We start from the raw sequence: 25,447 nt of genomic DNA, 5'->3' as shown, positions 1-25,447 counted from the left end.
CAGCATTTATGCATTGAAAAAAACAACAACTAATACTCATGAATTTTATTTGTCATCAATCAACATGTTTTTACTTTCTTTACGTTCAAGGTAAGAGATTTGATTCTTATATCCAGTGATTCCCAACGTGGGCGTTAACGCCCCCTTGGGGGCGATGGAATGTTCCAGGGGGGCGGTAAAAGCTATGGGTATAACATAGGATCCTATGGGTTAGATTGCGATGGGTGAAAAAAATGTGCAAAGAAGGGGGCGGTGGGACAAAAAAGGTTGGGAAACTATGCTGTAGACCCATTGTAAATCTGTTAGTTCATCATTGAAGTAATTAATTGGACAATAATTTTTTCGTTGTCACTCATGGGTTTTCTGTGAAAAAAAAATAGAGCTATTTCCTGCATACAATGCATATTACAAGTTTCGGTTTTTTTCTGTTAGTAGTGTATGCTGTAAGCTGGGTATGTAATAACAGAGCTAAAAATATATGGAAGTTAATAGGCCAATAATCGGGATTACAAAACCGTATGCTATATCCATGGTGTATGTTATAACCAGGGGTATGTCATAAGTGCACTCGACTGTATTTCCATTAGTGCCCAGGGCATATAAAAACGTTGGCCAGGAATGTTTTTTTTTTCAGCTACATGCCCAACCCGGGCATGAAAAAGAAATTTAACGCATTCATTTCTCATTTTTTCATTAGCGATGATTCAAGTTTTCATCCTATACATACGCATAAAATTCCACAGAATTCGTTCGACAGTAATGATGAAACATAGTCCGGGTATGGTGGTCCAATTTTACGGCCCTAATATTTTGAAGCCCTATGTGGCAATGGACCTCAAATCCTGCCATGTAGGCAGTTCCTCAAATCAGGATTTTCCACACAAGCCTTTCTTTATAGTAAATATATAAGTAAAAAAGATGGAGCCCTGTTAGTTTCAATTCGTATGTGGGAATCGTAGGTGCAACTGCGCACCTGCCTAAGTCTAGTCCTGTATTATGACGTATGGGCTCTTATGATAATTGAATCTAGTAACAATTTTAAGTATGTTATCTGGTTAGTAGATATTTCTATCCAGTTGTGTATGGAGAGGGGTCCTTAAGAAAAATGGCTTTCTCCGGGAACCTATGATGCTCTTAAGACGGACCTGGGTGAACTCCAACTTCGCGACTTCTCTTCCAACGCCAGAAAATTAAACAGTGATTTGACTGATTTTAGATTTCTAATTAATGACCGCATTGCTTTTGAATTTGTGTATTTCTTTCAAAGATTGGGTTTCAAAAATGCAAATAATTTTTTTTTTAATTTTTCAAGCAAGTAAATCCAGTACTAATATACTAATATTAAGTAATATTTTTCTGGCGTGTAAAATATCATTTCGGGGCTATCTATTATTTCGAGTCACATGCCCGAGATTTTGCGTGTAAACTTTTGGAGATTTGTCCAGTCCTGTTAGTGCCGCAGCTGAATTCTCTTCATTACATTTATTACGATAAATGTGATAAATCGGTTACTTTACGTACTTACCAATCATGTTGGTAAATTTGATTAATTTATCCCTTTTACCGGCGAATATGCATAATATCCAAGCGTCGTTGGTAAATTTGATAAATACTCGAAATTTATCGCCTTTATCTGTGATTATAAATAATAAAGTGTGATTGGTAAATTTGATAAACAAGGAAAAAAATTCCAAATTAATCTGGTGTGTATGATGATTGTGCCCGAGTAGCGTGGTGGTAAAATGCTCGTCTACTACCGTGAAGGTTGCTAACAAGGGATCCCAGTTTTTAATCGAGGAATATAGACGAGATATTTTCCCTAACAAGCTTGAGGTGACCGCCGATAGATGGCGTCTTCTTTTCCAACTTAATTCGTTTACAGCAGTAAATTGCGTGTAGCGATACGGCCGGAGTTGGTATGCGGTGAAGTAGTATGTTTGATGAATATAGTCATACCCCGATATAATCATACAATGCCTGTATGAATTATCATGCATAGTATACCGTATAAGTACGATTTACCATGTTTGCTAACGACGCGACGCTTGGGTATTAATGCATAATCGCCGGTGAAAGTGATTAATTTAGGGGAAATTCATCAAATTTACCAACATCGCTTAGGTACTATGTATAATCGTCGATAAAAGTGATAAATTCAGCGAAATTTATCAAATCTACCAACGTCACTTGAATACTATGCATAATCGCCGGTAAAAGTGATAAATTTTGGCAAATTCATCGAACTTACAAAAATTCAAAATTCTCTTTCATTTCACATAATAACCGGATTTACCGCATTTACCGTAACATATTGATTATTTCTCATATTTAATTTTGAAGCCAACCGTAGAATTTCTCTATCGATACAGTTCGGAAAACATCCCGTATTTCGTTCCCGATTCGATACCCGAAAATAGACACATTTATGTACCATTTCCGATACCGGAACAATTTTCAATAAACCTTATCAATGAGATCGATTGCTTTGGGTGCATAACAAGAATATATACTGCGATACATGTTTTTTTTTTTTTAAATATAGAACGATATCAAAACGTCATAAAATAGAAATTTCCCAAAGTAAATGGCTTCTTATCGCATCATACTCTTTATTTTTTCAGTCCGAAATGCTTGCGTAACTTAAAGTGGAAAAAAATATTTATATTTATATATATATATATATACATACATAGCACTGCTCGTACATTGTTCTCGTCACTATAAATAGTGTAAGAACCGACAGGGTACTTATACTTGAAAATATAAGAAAAGAAAAATATGTAATGTTTGGCTTCTTGTGTGGAGCATGAGGAGTTCGTGTAACAAGGGGGGAGAGAGAAAATATACAACATGAGTTAGTGTGGAAAAAAGTGTTAGTGTTACTTTTGCCCTTTTCCTTTCTTCAAATATAACTTTTTCTTCGAAGAAAATTTTTTTATTTTTAAAAAACGGGAAAATGAAATTTTTATAAGAAGAGCGTTGATTTGTTTTTTTTGTTTTTTTGCTGGAAGGGCTTCTTGTCGGCAATTTTGATAACTCTGGCGCAAGTTCAACTGATTTTTATCCACACGACGAAATACGTGTATAAATACATACGCATTATTTTTTTTTTCTTCAAAAAAAAAAATTATTTTATCACAACATTCAGGAAATATGTTCCTAACTTTAAATATTCAATTTGTAAGAAAATTTAATTTTTTTTTTTTTTTCGTCTGGAAATTCATTTTTGAACGTTTAATTTTCTCTTATTTATTTTTGTTTTGGAACTAAGTTTCTCATTTTTTGGGAGTTTTTCTTCGAATTATATTCTAATTTAATTTTTATTTGTTTATTATTTTTTATTATTTATTTTATTTTTTATTCTTTATTTTTTATTTATTTTTTTTTTCATTTTATTTTTTTTTTTTTTCATTTTATTTATTTTCATTTTATTTTATTTATTTTCATTTTATTTTATTTATTTTCATTTTATTTTATTTATTTTCATTTTATTTTATTTATTTTCATTTTATTTTATTTATTTTCATTTTATTTTATTTATTTTCATTTTATTTTATTTATTTTCATTTTATTTATCTACTTATTTTGGATACGTATTTGGGAGAAGACATTTGACAGTTTCCAGAAATGTGTTCGCATATTTCCCTTCGTAATCCTATTTCATATATAAAATGTTAACGATTTATTCAAATGAAGAATATTATAGAATTTTTAAAAATGCAATTTTTGATTTTTTAAACACTTTATTAATTAAAAATTAGTGAATAAACTAATTGAATTTTATGATTTGGTGTTTTATTTTTCACTTCAAGTTATAACAATTTCCAACTAAGTCTCTCATTTCCTGTGACTGAGAGTCTTTCTGCTACTCACGCTCTAATTTGTTTTCTATTATTTATTTATTTATTCATTTGTATATTTGGGCGTAAACATTTGAAAGCATTTCCAGAAATGTGTGTGAATATTGTTTTTTTATATTCTTATTTTACGCTTCTTTTAAAAAAGTTTTAATGATTTGTTTAAATTAAGAGTGTTACCGAATTTTCAAAAATGTTTTTTTTTCATTTTTTACAAATTCTATTAATTTGAAAAATAGAATGAATCCAGGTTTCCCTGTTGATTTTTACCATTGAATTCTACGATATGGCATTTTATATATCATTTCGAATATTATAATAATTTAAAGGTTTTATTTCATTACGAATTTCAATTTTTAAACACGCTATACTAATTAATTTGCAATCTGAATTTTCATGATTGAAATTTTCACCTTTGGTATTTTTATGCCATTTTTAGATTTTTTTACTATTATTTGGCGAAACTGAATTTTGCCAAATAATACTTCGAATTGCGAAAAAGTCTTGTCCTTCTCTTCTACGAGCTTATTCACAAAAGATGTGGCAACTCCACTGAAAAAATTAATGTGGCCCTTAAGAGAGCCTTTTTTTTAAAAATCAATAAAATAAAACATTATCATATTCAAACCGGGGATCGAAAAAACCACCTGCAACCACGTCAGAAAATAAAACGATAGAGAGAAAAAAAAGCCACTCAATTTTGTAACGACAAATGTAACTCACTCAACGACAAATATAAATTTCGCCAAGCATTCCACTATGAGTGACGTAATGGTTCGTCACTCATTGTGATCAATAAAAATGCGCTGAATTCCTATAACGTATCTAGGAATATAAGGTTTGCTTATACGCCTCCGGGTTATGTCCGTATTGACCAATACGTTTAGATGATGCAGGTTCTATGGGTAGCTCTACTGGACCTTGAAATTAGCCACATTTTTTCCCCACTGTATTTCATTGAAAAGTGTCATTTCTTCCCAGCTTCCTGTGGACCCCCCCCCCTCAATTCATTCTCGTGGCTCCCCTTTCATTTGACCCCTTCCCCACACTCCCCAGAATATCTCAAGACCACAAGGTTCCGAACACCTTTACTAGGCAATCCATGTGAACTTCTCATTTCGTCCTTTTTATTCAATGGATGCAACATAGACGTTGGAATTTCCGGGCGATATTGAATATTTCACTATATAGACTCTCACACAATTTTGATCATGTCAGTAAGATAGGCAGCACCTGTTAGACTGAACCATTTCTTTTCCTTCAAACCTTTCTAACAAGACTTTCATATTTATTCTCGGTGGGGGTGTCCATTTCTTTCTCTGTCATGTTTCTCGGTCGCTCGTCTGGAACTTCCTGTTGATGGATTTGGACATGACGCGCGCGACATGGTTTCGATAAAGGTGGATTGCCAGCCAGCCGGTTGCGGAAATGGATACATACATCGAATGGAGCGAAAACAAGAATTCACACCATGTAGAAAACTTTCGGTCCAAGGATCTTTCTCTCTATCAGGAAACTAGAGCTCTCTCTCTCTCTCTCTCTCTCTCTCGACGATATACATCATAATACTCTATTTGGCTCGGTCGAGAGAGCGAGAGAATGAACTTCTCTCGGAGGTGAAGAGGGATGTTATGGCGACGATGGTGGTGCATAAAGGAAAGGTAGATCATTCAATTAAGTTCATTTTCGTCTAGATGAGAGTTGGGACGGAAGGAAAATACAGAGAGAGAGGTAGGGGGGGGCTTATACTGATTATCGATCTTGTCATCTGGTGTTGTTGCCCAAATCGATAGAGACGCCACATATACCACGCCTAGTTACCATTAAAAAGGGTTGTGTGTGTGTGTGTATGTATGTATGTAGTTCTTTTCCCCCCTTCAGTGTAACCTCCCACCTTTATAACGTCCGCCAATCTCTCCGACATGATGCATTCACTGATATTGAAGGACTGAATAGCAAGAGGAAATCCCACTCTGTCTGTGTGTGGATACTTAGTGAAGTACCTATGCGTTTGTGTATTTTTTTTTTTCTTAAAGAGATGAAATCGCGCCAGTAAAAATCAATGGGAAAACGTTTTATTTTACATTAAAGTGTTTTCATATGGGAAACGAGAATTCTAAAAAGCTTATCGGTTTTTTGAAAAGCGTATCATGATTTTACATAGTGGTTTTATAATTAAACTGACACTATTCAAACTTATGTAGTGCCTGTTCTGTTATATGGACCCTAGGAGAAGAGAGACCACGATAAAAGTATTAAATTTTTGACCGGTGGGTGAAAAAGTAGCGTTTTTTATTGCAGTTTTCCCTACGGTCCATATAACGTACGTACCAAGTTTCGATCAAATACGCTCACCATACCAGCACTACATGGGCCTGAGTAGGGTCAGTTTAATTATAACCACCCTGTATTAAGAGTCTGTACATATGCACGTTCGGCCTTGCTCATTTCTCAATAAAAGCATTAAGAACTGTAAAAAGAAAAATATTTTTTCCTACATTCTCTATTTTTTTCCTCTCTTTTAATACTTCGCAGTTTATTGGGATTTACATATAAGAATTTGTTTGACCGATATCAAATGTCCGTGGGGAAAATATACTGATCATTTCTGAAGCCCCAAAATAACCACTGTTTTTCCTAAGGCTTGACATCTGATGGGTTAGCGCTTTAAGCCATCTTGTGATTCAACAGGCTTTGGTCACAGCTGGATTATTGACGTCTTCGTCTAAGCGTGTGGAATTGGCATCGAGCTGTGAATATTTTTATCTCTCTCTCTGTAGTTTACTTTATTATGTCAGTCTCTTATTATTCAGTCTCTTCGACATGGTGAATAGCTGATACTGATACTGAATAGCCAGAGGAAATCCCACTCTTTCTGTATGGGTGCTCTGTGAAGTACCCGTGCGTTTTCGTTTTTTGTTTCCTCAAAGAGATAAAATCGGACGATTAAAATCGAAGAAATAACGTTTCATTTTGCATTAAGTTTAATTATATATATATATAGAGAGAGAGAGAAAATGAAACTTCCAAAAACAAACATCGGTTTTGGAAGGTGTATCATGATTGTATTATGAGTTGGCATATGAGTACGTTCGGCCTTTATCAAGTCTCAATGAAGTCTTGAAGACATGAAAACTATTCACGCACGTGGTAAAAGGAATGAATTTTTCTCCCTATGGTCTCTATTCTCTCTATTGTTATTTTTCAATTCAGTGAGGAATTTTTTTGACCAAAAAATCATAATTTCCGTGGGGGAAAAAATTGCAGATTCTTCTTTTCCGAAGCCATTGTTTTTCCATAGCTTGGCAGCCGATTGGCTAGCACTTTAGTTTATCCTGTGATTCAACTGGTCTGTGTTTAAATCACAGCTAGGATGTTGGCGTTTTCGTCTAGGCATTTGGAATCGGCTCCGACCTGTGAATATTTATCCGTTTTACTGTATTATTAATTACTCGATTGCGGAACGTCTAATGAATTGGTACATGTTGGGATATGCGTGTACGTGTTGTGAACCTAACGTGAAGTTGTTTGTTTCGTATGTAATGCTTGTCATGTTTGGTGCTGCCACCAGTTTTTCCAACTATGACTGAAGAGGAATGATTGAAAAATTGCATCGTTGTTGACCTGTTGCTCGCTGGGGCGAGACTTTTTAACGGGGAGATCGGCCAGCACCTCCTAGAGATAGAAAGGCTCTGCACTGTTTGCCATAAACGTCATTCAGACTGCCTAGCAAGTTTGCCACATTTTGAAACACGGCATCCTATTTCGTTTCTTCTTATTTTGACGTAGAACCTTCCTAATTGGCTCACAAATACCGCATAGTGATTTGATGTGGGGCATAGGAATCGCCAGTTCATTTCTTTTCCTCACAAGGCATGATACCGGCACGAGCAGGGAATTTTTTTCCCTGAATATTCTGAGGGAAAATGGACTACTTACTGACGTCACAAGCAGACTGCGGAGGCCATCTATCTCTAGGAGGTGTTGGATCGGCCCGCATTTGAGCCTCGATACTGAAAGGCTAAAAATCGAAAGGAAATCCCCTCTGTGTGGATACTTGGTGAAGTTCCTGTGCGTTTGCATTTTTTTGTTTCCCAAAGAGATGAAATCGCGCGATTGAAATAACGTTTATACTTACAAAAAAAGTTTTATTTTACATTTAGCTATTTTTATATAGGAAATGAGGCTTACTTTAAAAACGGATCGGTTTTCAAAGGTGTGTCATGATTGTATCCTTGTGTAAGTCTCAATTAAAGCCTTAAGAACATTGTCACTATCCCCGTGGTCAAAAAAAGAGATTTTTCTCCCTATAGTCTTTATATAGTTTAATTTAGTGAGAATTATATAGCATAAAAATTGGTTTCGCCAAAATATCATAATGGTCATGGGAGAAAATCCCCCCTTTTCTTAAAAAGCACCGAGATTCATCAGTTGTGAAGCCCCGAAACTTCCATTGTTTTTCTACAGCTTGGAATCCGATTAGCTAGCATCCTAGTCTATTCTGTGATTCAACAAGTCTGGGTTTAAATCACGGCTAAGTTATTGACGTTTTCGTCAAAGCGTTTGGAATCGGCTCCGAACTGCGAACATTTTCATCTGTGTGTGGTTTACTTTATACTCAATTAAATTACTGGAATTAAATTACTCAATCTCTTCAACAGGATGTATTTACTGATATTGAAAGACTGAATAGCAAGAGAAAATCCCCCTCTCTCCTTCCCTCTCCCCTCTCTGTATGAATAGGTCTACTCTGTACCGTACCCATGCATTTATATTTTTTGTTTCTCAAAAGATTTGTTACTCATTGATGATTTCAACATCACACGAGTAAAATCCACGGAAAAGCGTTTTATTTTACGTTTAGTGTTTTTACATAGGGAATGAGACTTCCAAAAAAAAAAAAATATTATTTGGTTTTGAAAGGTATCGTAATTGTATTATGAGTCAGTATATGGATGCATTCGACCTTGTTTAAGTCTTGATGAAAGCCTTAACCCTTCATCGGACCTCTATATTTTTCAAACGAGTTTCTTATCTTTTTCAAATAAAGTCAATTTTTGTATATTTTGAGTATCTGCATTAGATTTTCCTATTCCTCAATTTCAGCGTTTCATATCACACAAATTATGAGTTCATTTCGGCACTAATGCTTCTAAGTAACTCTTAAACGTTCGATTTTTACTTGTGGGCTGCTCATGAGGTTTCTATAATTACCAGCAGAATAGGGGCTGGAAAGTATTGGAAGGCTGGTCGAATTTAAAACGAGCCTCAAGTAAAAAAAGAGCAGCCTTCTTTCCCGATCTTCCAATCCACTGGTCGAATAACGCCAACAGTCACAACAAGGAGAGTGTTCTAGAAGCAAATATCCATCTAGGAACATTGGACCAGGCTGGACCACTGTGTAGCCCGTGGAACTTCATTACAGCAGATAAAGGCAAACATTGAAAGCAAGTATTTGTGCGAATGACTATTGTTCCAGACTCAACATGAATGTGGGGCCCCGGCTTAAGTAGCTAATTCCAATCCCGTATTGAGCAAATTCTGTAAAATCATTGTTATATTGTTGTCGCATCTTTTAATAAATTTAGAAGAAAAAAAATTCTACAGAGACATTAGAACTAGTAAAAGAAATTATTTCTCCAGTTTCCTGGAAACAGAAACGCCACCAACACCTCTTGACAGAAGATTATTTCCAACAGTATATGTCATGTTATTAAATCATACCCCGAAGCCATCATCACCACCACAAGAACATTTGAAGACACTCCAGCTGTCACCATTATATAACTGTCCTCAAAACTTTTTTTGTTTTTCCTTCTTAATTTTAACAGTATTTTGTGACCAAGAAAAACACGCGTACACACACACACTTTAGAACGTTCTTCCTATAAAAAAAATAAAAAAAAATCTCCGTTTAGAGCGACATTTTGGAGAAAAAAAACACATCACGGCAACATAATGTCACGAACATTACGGTTGGAGAATCTCGAAGCGGGGGAATAACAATGGGAAAAGACATGTCGCATCAGGAGATCTATTTCCGGATTCAGGTCCCATATCCACGATATAAGAAGCGACATCTTTATATGACACTTTTTTTTTTTTGTTGGTGTTATATATACCTGGTATATCGTATGATATTACACATCTAACCTCATCCGGAATCGCTGCGATTTATACCCGAGTTGAAACGGGGCGAATGGAATTAAGGGGGACGTGGGGTAAGTGTTGCGATGTTATATCACGCCAAGTCCTTCCACTTTGAAACCAATTGGCTCTCTCCTTGCGTTGTTCTTCGCTGTGTGTGTGTATGTATGTTTATTTCCAATCCACTAAAAGAGAGGCCTGGATTGGATGGATGGATATACGTGATGATGAATTCGCATGAAGATCACGTAGACGGTGAATGCGTTTTTCGCGCTCCCTTTCAACTTTATTAGTATAAGAATCTCTGCCACACACACGAGTCAAGTGCCTGGCGGTGTCGTGTAATCATCGGCAGTGGCGGTGGCGTCGTCTCTGGATAGTGTGTTTCGCCTTATTGCTGTTGTTATTGTTACAATATACAGGGTGTCCCGTAAATTTATAAATAGTTTAAAAATTCATAAAAATTCAAGGAATTTGTACTATATTTTTAAGTTTATACAGTGGCTCTCGCTTACAGCATTTTTCAAAAAACCGCCATGAAAAACGTTGTAAGCGTGAAAACGCTTACGGTGGGGGGAGGTGGCAAGCACCTTAACTCCTCGGGTTTCGGTGTCTATGCCTAATATGATGTAGGTAAAACGAACTTCTACCGATCATACGTGCATACACAATTTGCATCGCGATAATCAAATTTATGACTCCAAAGCAAAAGCAATTTGTAACTTGAAAGAGTGACAAACTGAACATTTTTATGATAATAAGAGGACAGCCGAACAATATTTGGCAGGAACGGAACGAACGGTGATGTCCCGTAAAAACGGGACGCATGATCTGCGTGTTTAAATTCATGTTTGAATTCGAAAATAATCTTCATGTCTTGGGCAGTAATCTGTTTCTTGTCACTAACCATTTTCAGCAATTCTAAAGGTAGATAGCGACTTTGCTTACTTTTGACAATTTTTTGGACCGTAATTGGCAACTTTTTGGTTGTAAAACCAAAAAACTTTTGGTTACCAGTTAGCTACTGGTATTTGATTTGGTTTTTTTTCCAGTAATTGGCGATACCTCGTATTTATCCCGATGTCTCGTATTGTTATGGAGGATATATGATCAGCCTATATTATCGTGTGTTGTGTGTATTGGTGCTTCTCTACTATTACTCAATTTTTCTAACAGTAAGTGAAGTGCAATGATTGAATAGCTGTACCGTTGTAGGCCTGTTGCTCTCTATCGCGAGACTTTTCAAAGGGGAGATCGGCTCACATTCGCGCCTTGAAAATGGGAAACACAGAAAACCCATCTTCCGTCGGTATTTGATACTTCTCTACCGGAAAGACTTTTGCTAGCCGGATGGAACCCCTTGGATATCTACATTTGGCCGGATGGAACGCCTTAAAGGGCTTAAATTCGCTAGGGGGAAGGAGGTTGTGCACCCCCTGCTCTTATATTTTTCTTCTGTCCCACGAATTTCCAGATGGGTGCTTGGTATAGTATAGTGTTGCACAACGTTTTTAATCTGCGGTCCATATACGTGGTATTTCTGCAGCTCGCGGGCCAGAAACTGGAATGTACAAGGTGACCGTATTTTACGTATAATCAAATTGTTGATTTCGATTTTGATCAAAATCGTTGATTTTTGGTTGACCATATTCTACGGGACATTCCTGAAATTTTGGCCGTCCCGATTTCTTACGAATTTCACTCGAATTTATATTTTCTATTCAAACTAAGGATTGAAATAATATTGATCTGATGTATTGTATGATGATAATTATCATAATTAATAATTATAGTCAGATAGAAATATATCCATTTCACATATATATGGTTTTTTTTAGTGAATTGCATTTCAAGTGAGTTTCAGCAGATCTTTACTTCCAGCCATGGACGATTTTTCAGTATTTCAACATTACAATTTCAACTTCACTCACGTTTGACAATTTTTTTTTTCTGTAATTGTCAACAATTTTCCCTCTGACAATATCTTCGGCCGTAAGAAATTAGCAACTCTGCTTCCCCTTGACAGTTTCTTCGACTAGAATTGACAACTTTACTTCACTTTGACAATTTTTTTGGCGATAATTGGCGATGACTCGTATGAATCCCGACTTGACATATTTTTATATGAAAGAAATATGGTCAGCTTTTTTACCGGATGCACATTATTATAAAATATCCCGTTTTTCCCTCATTTTCAACGAGGCTTTACTTGAATTTTGAAAATCTGGAATTAAGGGCATTTTCCACGTGACTTATAATTTATATTAAGATAATTATGACTCCATCATGTTTAATTATGATGGATATGAATGTATAATATTTATATGGCATAAATACTCTGTATAATCATCTTCACAATTTTTTCTCAAACATCTTGTTTTTCCTAATTTATACTTCTTAATCTTGTGTGTTTAATAATCTCGCAGCTCTATTTGTAATTGCCACTACATTTGTGTTATTATTGGTCCATGCACCCAAACAAATGAAATTTTTTTTTATTGATATTTCTCAAACACATACGTTTAGTGGTGAATTACTTGCCTTGGACAATTCTTTTGATTGTAATTAGCAACTTTAATTGTCTTTGACAATACTCTTGGCTCATCATTGGCAACTTTATTTTGACAATATTTTTGGCTCTAATTGGCTCTTTCACTTGCCTTTTACAATTTTTTTTGGTGATAATTGGTAACTTTACTTGCATTAGACAACTTTTTGTCTACAATTGGAAATTTTACTTGCCTCTGAAAATTTTTTGGCTGCAATTGTCAACTTGTTATTGACAATTTATTTTTTGGCTGCAATTGGCAACTTGTTATTGACATTTTTGTTTTGGCATTTTATGGCTCAAGTTGGCACCTTACTTTACTGTCTAATGCTAGTTGTGTGTGGTGCTGCCATCGGCCATCAATTTTTCAGACTATGCGTGAAATGTAATGATTGAAGAATGGTACCGTTTTTGCAGGCCTGTTACTCTCTGTGGCGAAACTTTGAGAGCAACAGGCCTATAACCGAACATCACTTTCAATAATGATTTTTTGGCTGTATTTGGCAACTTCACTTCCATTCGACAGTGTGGTTTTTTTTTGTTTTTGATTTTTTTGGCGATAATTGGTGATACCCCCCTTATGAATTCATTTTTCCTGTATTTTTATGAAGGAAATATGGTCACGTATTTATCATGTGATGTTTTCCGATACCCTCCTACCAGAACGCCTTCCGCGGGCCGAATGAAACTCCTTGTCGGGCCGGAGGTCGTGCATCTCCAGTATAGAAGGTCAAGAACCAACAGTTTGTGATTCCATACCTACACTCACGATAACAGACGCAGTTCCCCTCAACCTCTCGTCTTTTTATTTAATGATAGCGTCTAGCTAATAGCAACTTCACCTCAAAAATACACTTTTCTCTAGACCCCCGGTAAACTACCACGATGTCGTTTAAGGAGATCTCTCTCTCTAAAAAGAGTAACAAAGACACAGAGAAAGAGAGAGAAGATGGAGGAGAAGGAGAGAAGAGATCAATCGCAAACAGTGCCCATTCGGCACCCAAGGGGTTAGCGGAAACGGGCATAACACACACAAAACGAACGTTTTTCCAAAGGAGCATGCGCACAGATCCGCAATCGATGATTTTGTAACGATTTCGGCCACTAGACGACATATCCTTTCTCTCGCTCTAGCCCCCCCCCCTCCCCCTCCTTCACCTCATCATACCATAACGTCGATTCCCCCCTTTTCCCTCGTTAGTGTGATATTTTACTTCTTTTTTTTTTCTTATAAGACTGTATATCTTGTAGTTTTAAGTTCCTCCGTGTTCCATAATCTACTGATACGTTGCGAGAGGAGGAGAGGATTATAAACACAAAAATATACTCCTTTCACCTGATTTCTTCTCGACCTTGCTCTTATCGCTGGAGAAAATGTACACGTGTATATTCATGAAGCCGATTTGATACTACAGTGACTGATCAATAAGTTCTGTATATCATGTCGTACGTGAATGTTCCGGAATCGGAAATCTTTCCGGGTAGTACTCCACTTCTTTTTTGTGAACGCTTTTGAATCATAATCGTCCGTGCAGGCCCGGTCTTGGGAATGTGTAACGCGTGCACCTGTACACAATAAAGTGGCCGCAAAAATGATCGAGTAGGAAAAGGTTCATGGATTGGAGAGATGAAGGAAAGGAGGTCTCAAGGGATCTCCTGAAGAAATTTTCACTTTTAAGGGAAGGATGCCAAGGTGTCCTCAAAAAATTATGAGAAAAAATTGAAGAACATTCACCTCGCCCGTAAACTCTTAAAAAAACAAAACAATCATCGGCGAAATGCAATTATGAAAGCCGCAAAAAATTATTAAAAATTAAAACAGTTGGCTACTCATCACCTCTCGCGCTTCTTCATGATATCTATTTAAAAAAATTATTTTTTCACTCTCTTTACACACTCTAGCTCTACCTTTTCTGTTTTTTCTTTGTTTTTTTTTCTCTTTCTTTTTCTGTGCTGTATCTGACCATGTGTTGTTTGAATGACGTCACTCTAGGGTTGCGGGATTTTTAAATTTATTCTTAGCCTGTATTGGCGTGTAAGATATTAATATTTACTTTTTATTGACCCATAATAATTCCACCCGATTTTTCTATATTTTTGTGCATATTTAAATGAGTAGAATCAGTGGGGTAATTTTTTTCACAACTTTTTGATGACGTCTCCTTGGTACTCTTTCCTTGTTAATAACATTCGGAAAGCAATATAAATTAACAGAAATTGATTTTAAAAATGTAATTTACTCCCTCTATGGTTGACCTCCATACAAATGTATTGAAAAAATTAAACGCGGTTGTAAATGGGCGCTGTTAGCATATTTTTAACTGCAACAATACATCGACAAATCAATTTGATTAATTAGAGTGGGTTTTTTTAATCAGCTAAAAAAGGGTTAATTAAGTGTAAAATATACAGTTTGCCTTGATTTCCTATCCCTTCAACTTAGTACGATTTTAAAAATCTCCGAATATGTGAAATGCCAGCGGCTTTAAAAAAAATGACACTGACAAGGAATCAACTCTTTCTAGATACAAAAAATATTGTACTTACACAACCGCATTTTGTATTGGAATTACATTAAAAGATATACTTTTTAAAAAAAATTGAGAAAAGACAGATAGGTATAAATAATATTTTTTACCGTGTATTTTTGCCATGTATATTCAAATGCATAAGAGACCACACGCACACACAATACACACATAGAGGGTCAAAATGATTGGGTCCCAAATCAAACAAGGTCCCCCCAAACTATTGAAGTGTTTCACTTATACACTTATGCATACAATATATTTTTCAATTTGGTCTTTTATTAACCTATTATATGACAAAAAAATCAAATAAAAATGATAACATTAATGAAATGTGGAAGGAAAACTATTTGATAAAAGAGTTTTACTAACTAAAAATTATTAATTATTAATCAGTTAATCATTATTTATATAAAAAATTAGAATGTTTTTATTGAGTTTGTAGCGTTTATAGCAGTGAGTTCAAAATTTAGGTACAACAACCAAAACTAAAAATTCCACTGCTTAATTAAAAATGGAATTTCAGTCGGAACCCACAAGCCACTACGTTAATTTTCCGATTTCCGATAATTAGAAATGAAATAAATTGTCCCGGGAAAGGGACTGGTGAATAATGGGTTAAAACAATGAAAAGGAGCCCCGGAAAAGAGATTGAACTTATTGCCTTTAACTCGTTAATTAGTTTGTCATGATCGCAATTCCCACTTTAAAATATTAGATGCAAGTTCATTAAAAGTAAAATAGTCTATATTCACATCAATAGATGTTTTCTTTCTCACGCTACGAATTCTAAGACACAGTCAAGTCCCCAATCGTTTCTTACATGGCATGAAAGCCATAACATGTGTCTTGTTTTTCATTATATTTCTTTCGTCAAAAAAAGACTGACATTTACAATTTACTGAATCGCTGCCGAAATTTAGATGTTCTCACATTTGGATCCAAAACATGCTTTTGGCTTTTAGTTTTTAATTTTTGGACCAACCGTAAAATCAGATTACTATCAGGTGCCTACGTGAACCAATCGGAGGAGTAGAAATCAAAAACGAAGAAACCAAAAGTAAATTTTCTCGTCCCTTTTGGAAGAGAGAGAGAACACCCACATTCGCACAAAAAACATATACCGGTGAAGTAATAGTTAAGAGCGCTAGGTTTCTAGAATATGTACTAAAGGGGTGGTTGGTGGTTCAGTGAGCTTTCAACCAATTTTAATGCGAGTGAATGAATCCGCGATCAAGATGCGAGTTGGATCAAAAACCAAAGAATAGGTGGTGAGTGACCATGTTCTATTATTATAGTTGATTTTGGGGTGAGTAAAAAAATAATAGAAAGATTAAATGTATTGTTCTATCTACTACTTTATTATTAAAAGTTCTTATAGTTCATAACACTGTCAGAGTTCATTTATTGCTTAATTTTAATTTAATTACTTAATTTAATAATATGTCGTCAAACGGCCCGCGATAAGACTACCTTTCCTTGCAGTGAGAGAAAGAAAACCTCTGGATCTTCGTGATCACGTGACGCTCGATAGACAAAACGAGCACCTAAAAATAGTAGCACTCATCTAGGTATACGTTTTATATTGCGGGAAATATCTTATTCACAAGTCAAAATATGTTAAAAAACTTCAAAATTTTTGCTCGTCTTGCGAATCACTCGTAAACAGAGCTACTCGTAATCCGAAGTTTCACTGTATGTAGATTATTTTCCTCCCATTATAATGCTATTGTTGTGAATTGTGTGTGTGTGTGTGTGTATGTGTGCTTTTCGCTATTATTATCACTATTCTGTCTATTACCATGTATATCTTTCTCCTTAACTATGTTTCTCCAGCTTCCAGCCAGAAGCCGCCAAACTGGTTTCATTCCTGGATTTTGTTGAATCTCCGAGAGAAGTTGATAAAAAAAAATGTAAAAAAAAATAAGAAGTTACAAGTTTGTTGTAATAATGTTCAAAGTCCCGCCAAGGATGTGCCACGTGTAAGCCAAGCCACAACTCACACCACAGGAAAAAAAATATATACAACACATAATAACACTTCACAATCTTCTTTAATTTTTCTTTATTTTCCAAAATTTTCATTTACATAAACAAAATTTTTCAACAAAAAATATGATATATATATATATATCATTCTTCTAATTAATCTTTCAATATATAAATTCATCTCTATCTATATATATATATATATCTCTATCTTTCCTAATAATGCAAATCACCATCTGATTATATAATTGGAATACAGCTAATGAACTATTCCATATGACAAAAATCAATCATCTTCTAGTAAATGCCTTATAAAGGTTTTAGGTGTCATAACAAAAAGAAATTCCATTGAAATAAAAATTTATAAATTTATTTTGGCCTTGTTTATACATGTATATATTAATATTCAATTTTTTTTTTTTTTGGTATATCAACCTCAATTTTCCAATATAAAATTTAACTGATTTAACAATCCGGAAAAAAACATAATATTATAACCAAAGTTGATGACTTATTGGAGGCACTCGTGTGACAGAAGGAGGCCCTTAACTCCCCGCCCCCCCCCAACCACCATAATAATTATTGGGACCCTTCTCTTACACGAGAAGCCCACTTGGTGGCCTTCCTTACTATATGAATGACATTGTGCAGATAATATCAGATGCCTTCCATTTTTCTCATTACCTGATTATAGTCAAATTTATAGATAGATATTATAACGGAAAAAAAAAATTTACTATAATCCCATAAAGAAAAACCTGTAGAGAAATTACACTATTTATAGAAATAAATTTTCCCTTTATTAGTGCAAATCGAGAAAAAAAGGGAAAAACATTTTCAAATCAAATTCCTTCCGAAAATGTAGAGGAAAAAAAAATGTTTTTCACTTATTGGAAGCTTCGAATTAAAAAATGAAATTAATTGTTAAATTGAATCCATGGAAAAATTGTTTCTATAATGAAATGTATAGTATATCGTGATTTTTTTTTTTTTTAATAATTAATAATTGAAGAATGGCAAACTCTCGAGAAAAGGCAAAATAATCCTGATCGACCATGTACTTTACCCTTTAGATATAATATTTCCAAATATTCAGGTAGTGGAAAAAAAAATATATGTATATATTATATGCATATTAATTTGGAGAACCATTATTTGTTTCTTAAAATTAAAATTTCTTGTAATACTCTTCGAAAAATTAGCTTTGAAAAATTTATGATTTTTAAAAAAAAATTAATTTATATATATATATATATATATAATCATTGAAATGAAAAATTGTAATTAGAATTAAAACATCTCTCCTCGGTACTATGGCTTTAAAAAGAAAACCCTGTCACAGTCGATATATGTACACCTGTCTGTTCGTTTCGCTGGGGTATGACGTCATGATTGGTGGTCGGATGATGTCGGTGGTTGAGATTGCGAAAATTAGCAAAAATTTAAATATTTAAATTACTTCAATTTAAAACATTAAATTGTAGTAATTTGGAGATTTTTTTTTTAATCTATTGATTTTGGTTTTTTTTTTTTAATGATGTAGTCAGTTAGCTTAGCGCCATCTTGCGGAGAAAAGAGTAATGGGTGAAAATATGGTAGAAGATGCCATCGTGAAGGCATGATTTCCACGAATTCGGAATGGAGGAGAAAGGTTAACGTCCCGCCATCTGTCGATCGAACTCGTAAGTAGAGAAAATAATGGAGTTAAAAAATCAATCTCTGGTGTCAAAGGGAACTAGATGAAGAAATGGAATTCGATAGACTTTCCATAAACTTCACGTCCGAATGGACCACAAGGTTGTCCAGTTTTTTTTTGGACCGCATTTGAGAGAAAAGAAAACGTTGGACCCACGCTAAAACTACAAATATATACGAAGACCACAACAGACAAAATGCTCAACGAAGGGCTGAAAAGATATACCCATAAAAATTGTAGATGCTAAATATATCTAAAATACAGTTATTCAAAATAAGAGTAATTATTACACAAAAAAATAATTATGGAAAAATATAATACACTGCCCATAAAAATTACGGTTGTCTTATCGAAGCATGAATTGCTTCTCGAAATGCGAATGATGTCTGATCAAATCTCATCACCCCCAAAGCTAAATTTATCATTTTGACTATGAAAAAAAAAAGCAAAGTTGTCCCTCCTCAATAAATGATGGACGATAATATTGGAGATCATACCTTGGTGGAGGAAGGAAGACATTTGAAATATTCTTCAAACAGTGTTGGGATACTACAAAAATATTATTCATGATAGTTGGAAGTTGTTTGATGGGCCACAGACTGAAACCTAAAACCCCTAAAACGAACTGTCTTGAAGAAGACAATTAGAAATACTGAATATTGAGTTTCCTTGTGGGTAAAAAGAGAGGGGCGAGACTTAAATTAATTTACAAAAAAAGAGGATAAAATTGAAACATTTTGCAAATAGTGAGTGTCTATTTTGAAAGAGTCTGCGCGGTGTTTACGGATATAATGAGTGGAAGATACTTTGAACATGTGGAAGGATCAATTGATTCTACACTTATGGTGATTCCCAAACAAAAGGGTAAAACTTATTTGAATCAAGCAAAGTAAAACCAAATAATCTTCCAGTTTAATTAAAAACCAGATCAACTTCAATTAATGGAATCAAAAATGCCATAAAAAGGGAGAAACCAAATGAGGCCAAAAAGGAACCAAATGAAGCCAAAAACGAACCAAATGAAGCCAAAAAGTAACCAATCGAGGCCAAAAAGTAACGAAATGAAGCCAATCGACTTCAAAATCTTCTAAAACATCTCCCCAACCACTAAGAATGGCGTCACTCCAGTAGAAGAAAAAGCATTTACATATAACGAAGGTGTTGCTTCATCACATTAAATCAAATTAAATTTTTTACGAGTAGAAAAGAATAAAGAACTAAAAATTTAGTCCAATATCATCACATGTATGTATAACGAAACACAAATCGGAAACCGAAATGACAAAAAAAAACCATTTTTCTTAGACACCTAATTGCTGAGCTACCATTAAAAACTAGGCTAATTATTATAACTAATCATTGCCTAATAGCATGATGATGATGATCAACTGATTATAAGCTCTTCTCTATATATATATATGTCTCTCTCTCTCTCTCTCTATCTATCTATCTATCTCTCAAATAAAAGTGCTCTTATTTAAATGAAGGAAAAAAAAGGGAAAAAATTGAAAATAATAACAATGAGATTAAGATGATAACAAAGCAAAATATTGTTATTATATTATATATATGAGTCTTTCATAAGTTATATATGGATGTATTGGAGTTTATTATTATTATGATTGAAAGTTGCTGGTGTGTACGGAGCCTCTATATATATATATATGACGCAAAAAAATATTGGTTCGTATTATATATGTATGAAAACTGAGATTGTTGTTGACTTGTACAGAAAGCGAAATTATTATTTTTGTGTTTAAATTTTTTTCTGTGTTATTATGTGAGTTGTTTCCTTCGTTCTTATTTCAAATGTATATGTTTACCCACTGTCCTATCCCTTCCTCCCCACAGTATAATCCTAAATTTCCTTCACACACACACATACATACAAAAAAAAAAAGCTCAAACTTCGGATATATTTCCTATGGTATTCCTTCATTGTAGAGAATATGAACAAGGTGCTGAGACAAGAGAGGGTTTTCAACAAACAACCCCGAATCCTGTGGCATTCGATTCTGGTAAATAATGTAAATAGACCGCGTGATTCCTTTGCCAGATGTTGCCAACTCGAAGGATTATTTTTTTGTCGAGTACGCACAGCCGAAAATGATTATTATTATTATTTTCACCTTTTTTTTTTTTTCGTTATTAAAAATGCCAAAAAATATATTAACTAGGTTATTTTCTTCTGTGCATGTGGGGTATGTTCAAGAAGTGCTTTAATTATAATGGAAGTGTTAATGAATTTTAAAAAAAAAAATCCTGGAAAATACCAAAATTTATGCAAAGTTTTTTTTTTTACGTATTGTATCAAAAAATTGTGGTTGTTTTTGTGTAATTTTTTTTTTTTAGCCGTTTGACGCTTTTGTTTCCACTGTGTGATATTGATTAGTGGCACCTGATATGCAGATGTCGAGTCGGTGGTTATTCGCTGAAAGGTTAGACAGATCAAGAGGGTGGCACGGTGGCAAGATGCTCGTCTACTACCATGAAGGTTGCGGTCAGGTCCTCAGGTTCGGTCCTGGGGAAGAACATAGATAAGAAGTTATTTCCCTACCGAACCTGAGGTGATCACCGCTAGATGGCACCTTCATTTCCGACCCCCAACTCGATCTATGGCAAATTGCTGTATGGCGGTTTGATCGCAGTTGGTGAGCGGTAAAGTAGTAGTAATAGTAGTCAGATCAAGAGACCCTCGAAAGTTAGTTAGCTTTTATAATTGCATTTTTAATTGGGTTGCTGTGTTTTAGAAATATATGACATCCATATTTGTTATGGGCATCTTTTTTCTCAGCCACCTCTTGGGCATTTTGCCTGTTGTGGCCTTGTATTTGTATTTGAAAGGTTTTTGGGGGACGTACAAAGCACAGGACTTGATCAGGAATAGCTGGAGAAATCTAGTCATATACCAACTTTGCTCACGTAAACAAATTTCCATTAATCGTTTCAAGATTCAGAAACTCTGAGTGCGTTACGTGAAAAAAAAAAGTATTTTTCGACTCAGAAAAACTTCGATAAAGCAAACTTCTCTCAATGTCTTCCTATCACTAATACCGTTCTTCAGGCCGCACCAAAAAAAGAGCCTTTTCGTCTATCAATATTTCATACTATGCGTGCGCACGTAGCATCAATTTTCTTTGTGAAATGCTTTATCTAGTCACCTAGCTGCACTCTTTTTACGCTATCAATCTGCATCGGCACTGCTCAGTTATCAGTAAATGGCCGAAAAATTGCGCCGCAGTTGACTGAGTTTCAAACTTCCGACAGTGACATATAGATGATGTGAGAAGAACTATCATGCATTGGGTTACTTTTCGGACTGGATACGTAGGTCATTCTAAAAGTTATTAGCAGCATTTGAATACGTAATAAGAGGGTTGAAACAGTTGAAATGTTCTGGCTTCTCCTCAACCTGCGAATAAAAAGTTCACCGTTTAGAAAGGTAAATATCGCCTTAGAAAGGTAAATATCTCCCCTTTATTTTCAAAGTATTCGTACATTGTTACAAATCATTTCCTGAAAACTGCCGAAACTCATCAACTGACACAGGCTGTTCAAAATTTAATTCATCTCAACCACCGTTCTTTTGGATTTGCAAATAGATTGCCATGAAGGTTCTATCTTGATTAAGGACAACGTAGAAAATGTCACACAACACCAGGTTTGGACTGTAAGGCAGCTCAGGCAACAACATGTTTGAAATCACTGACGATTCAAAACTTTTGAGATCATCATACAGCCTGGCACCGTCCTAATGCAAAACCACGAATGTCTAAATTTGGATATTGCTCTTAAAACTTTTTGAACGGTGTTATTGGCTGTAAAACTTCACAGTACCATTCTGAACGGTATTTGTTCGTCGAGTGAGTTGGCGGTCATTGCTCCAGATTTCCGAAAGAAAATGAAAACCGAATGTAATTCTAATACTCGTGAAACTCTTCCTAATTCTCATTCGCCAAACTTGGCAAACTTGCCATGTGACTTCAGTTATTTCTGTTTCTAACAACTGTCAAGTGTATTTTACATTCGAGATTCTTTTGACTTTTTTAGCCCTATTTTTTAGCCTTTTTAGCTTTTTTCTTGCGCATTACGTTATGCTCTCTAGTAAAAACTTCTATGTCACGTACTCGACCGGCAGATGGCGCCACTAGCATTCGTAGTTTCCCGTCATAAGTACAGTAGTGCTATATAGATACTTTCTACTCCCTATATAACGTGTTCTATGAATTCTGAACCCGAACATTTCTTCAATCTCTTCTGTGTCCGAAACGTTCGCGAAGCTTCAGCCGGCAATTCGTTGCTGCGATAAAACAACTCCGCCCACAGCGCTTTGTCCACTAATATCATAATGAAAACCTTATATAAGCACCAGTAACAGGAAAATACAGAGATGAGCATACAACCTGCATTTTATAGTACTTTGCTGATTCGCTTCGTTGCGGCGCCCTCTATCGACAAAATTTTGAAATATTCCCAAAAACAAATCCCCTTCATGAGAATAGCTTTTTCGCAAATCACATTCAAATATACTGATCCCTTCAATTTTTTTTTTTAATTTTTAAACTATTTAGGAATTTATGGGATACCCTTCATATAGAATTACAATTTTCCTTATTCACGTCATGTACTCGACAAACAGATGGCGCCACTAGCATTCGTAGTTTTCCGTCACGTACGTACATTAGTGCTTTAAATACTTTCTACTATCTCTCTACCGTGGAAATTTATCACGATCAGAACGATGGTCGGCATTGAAATTTACCGCGACCAAGTAGCTGACTATGACTTTTTTCTTAGTCCAGAGGACAAAGGCTCAACTCAATGTATATATATCGTACGTCACAAATCCTTATCCAACCAAAAAAAAAACAACACCCCTTAACGAGGAAGACCAGCGGAAACAAAAGCGTCCAAAAGAAAAAAAATAGGAGTGATTCCTACCTCATTCATATTTCATATGAAAATTAATTGCATTAATTTGGGGGAAAAAATTTTTAGCATGCAGTGCCGTCACCTGAAAGATGGCCGACATGAAGAAAAAAATAAGTACATAAATTTAGATATACCGAGTCCCTTATAAAAAAAAAATAAATGAGTAGTTTATATATTAAATTTCTCTGTATAGAATTTAGAAAATGCTGAGCATTTTTCGAGATGAAATGCTAATATAATGGTTGAAAAAAATTTCAATTTCTTCTTCGGAACGATTTTTCATATAATACGACTCTATCTCTATCTTTCTTGTATAATCTCGTGAGAATTGATATGTTCATTGGAATCGAACCTCTATTTAAAAAAAAAATCCTCCAAAATTAAAGCTGTATCATAATATAAATGTTGATATGAAAATTTCCCACACACAATCTGTGCTTGCATCAATCTTGACACCTAGCAATATCGATACATGAATTCACACATGTTTGTGATCGATTTAAAAGGGGTGGGAATCGGGAAAGAGGGGGGGGGATGGGTGAGGGGAAAATCATCACAAAGCGTGGAACTTTGTGCCTGCAAATTATATGCATTTAATGTCTTTCAAATGAACTATTTCACTCAATGGAAATTAGTGCCTTTTTCGGTTCGGGACCCAAAAAAAAAATGATACAGTTCTATAACATGCGTGAATATTAATTAATTTACATATACCATCATGGTATTGTAGAATTATCATTATCGGCAATACATGGCGCCATCTCTAATCAGTTGAGAGTTTGATGATATGACAAAAAAATTATAATTTTCGTTGAAAATAGTTCACATGCTTAGTTGAAAAATTCTGAAAATTTTAAAATCTTTATTATTTTTTTTTAAAGATTTCTGCAAGCACAGATATATAATCCTATTGTTACAATATAATTTCTTATGAAAAAGCAATAAAGAATAAATAAATATTTTGTTAAAAAAATGGTTGTCAACCAAAAAAATTGTGATGTCAAAATTCGTATTATTCTAATGGAAATTTTAATGACGTTGTATAATTGAGATGTATTTCAAATTTGAATTTTTTTTTGTCTTCTGGAGTTATGGAATTATTTAAATGTATTTTGTGTGTGTGTTGGATAATTAATTAATTGGTTGGCAACCCTATTCTCAAAATTTGTGATGAAAGTTTTTGCTGGTGAAGTGCGTTATTTAATCATTATTTTTCATTGAAAATAAACACATTTTTCAGATTGTTTAAGTCTAAAAAAAAATTCATAAATTTTAATTTGCAATAATAAGTATTTCTATCTCATGATTCTATGATTAAAACGTATGAATTATATATAAATGCGTTCTTTATAGTTTAATGTACAGTTATGTATATTGTATATTTTATTTATTTATTTACTTTTTAAAAAAAAAATAACTGAGAATCAATTATTAAACATTACTAATTTTAGTAATAATTATAATATTATTCGTCATGATAAATTTATTTTATTATTCACAAAAAATGATTAATTTTGAAAATAAATCATATATTCAGAATTCTAATTATTAATTTCTTTAATTGGTTTATAAATGAGCATATTGATAAATGAGGTAATATTCAAGAAAAAAAATTTAAAGCATTTCTAGAAGAGTTGAGACAACAATAATACTAGTAATAATAATCATTAGTAATGTTATTTTCTCATCAACATCCTTGATAATTATTTTAATCACTACATTTATACATTTTATATAATGTCTATTACAT

General features: G+C 34.3%; 1 protein-coding gene across 2 annotated transcripts in view; it reads left to right on the top strand.

The window, feature by feature from the left end:
• Positions 1–25,132, top strand: part of LOC149069215 (potassium voltage-gated channel protein Shaker-like) — a 508,027-nt gene extending 482,895 nt beyond the window's left edge. For both annotated transcript variants that reach the window (XM_089250522.1, XM_089250523.1), the window contains exon 3: positions 16,917–25,132. The gene's annotated coding sequence lies outside the window, so the exon portion shown is untranslated. The remainder of the gene's footprint in view (positions 1–16,916) is intronic.
• Positions 25,133–25,447: the final 315 nt, after the last annotated feature.

Source organism: Pholcus phalangioides, unplaced genomic scaffold (assembly GCF_987345545.1).
Source record: "Pholcus phalangioides strain wild (caught in Gottingen) unplaced genomic scaffold, Ppha-v1.0 ptg000024l_1, whole genome shotgun sequence".
Taxonomy (NCBI): domain Eukaryota; kingdom Metazoa; phylum Arthropoda; class Arachnida; order Araneae; family Pholcidae; genus Pholcus; species Pholcus phalangioides.
Note: the sequence above shows the minus strand (reverse complement) of the source record. Positions and strands in the feature narration are given on the sequence as shown.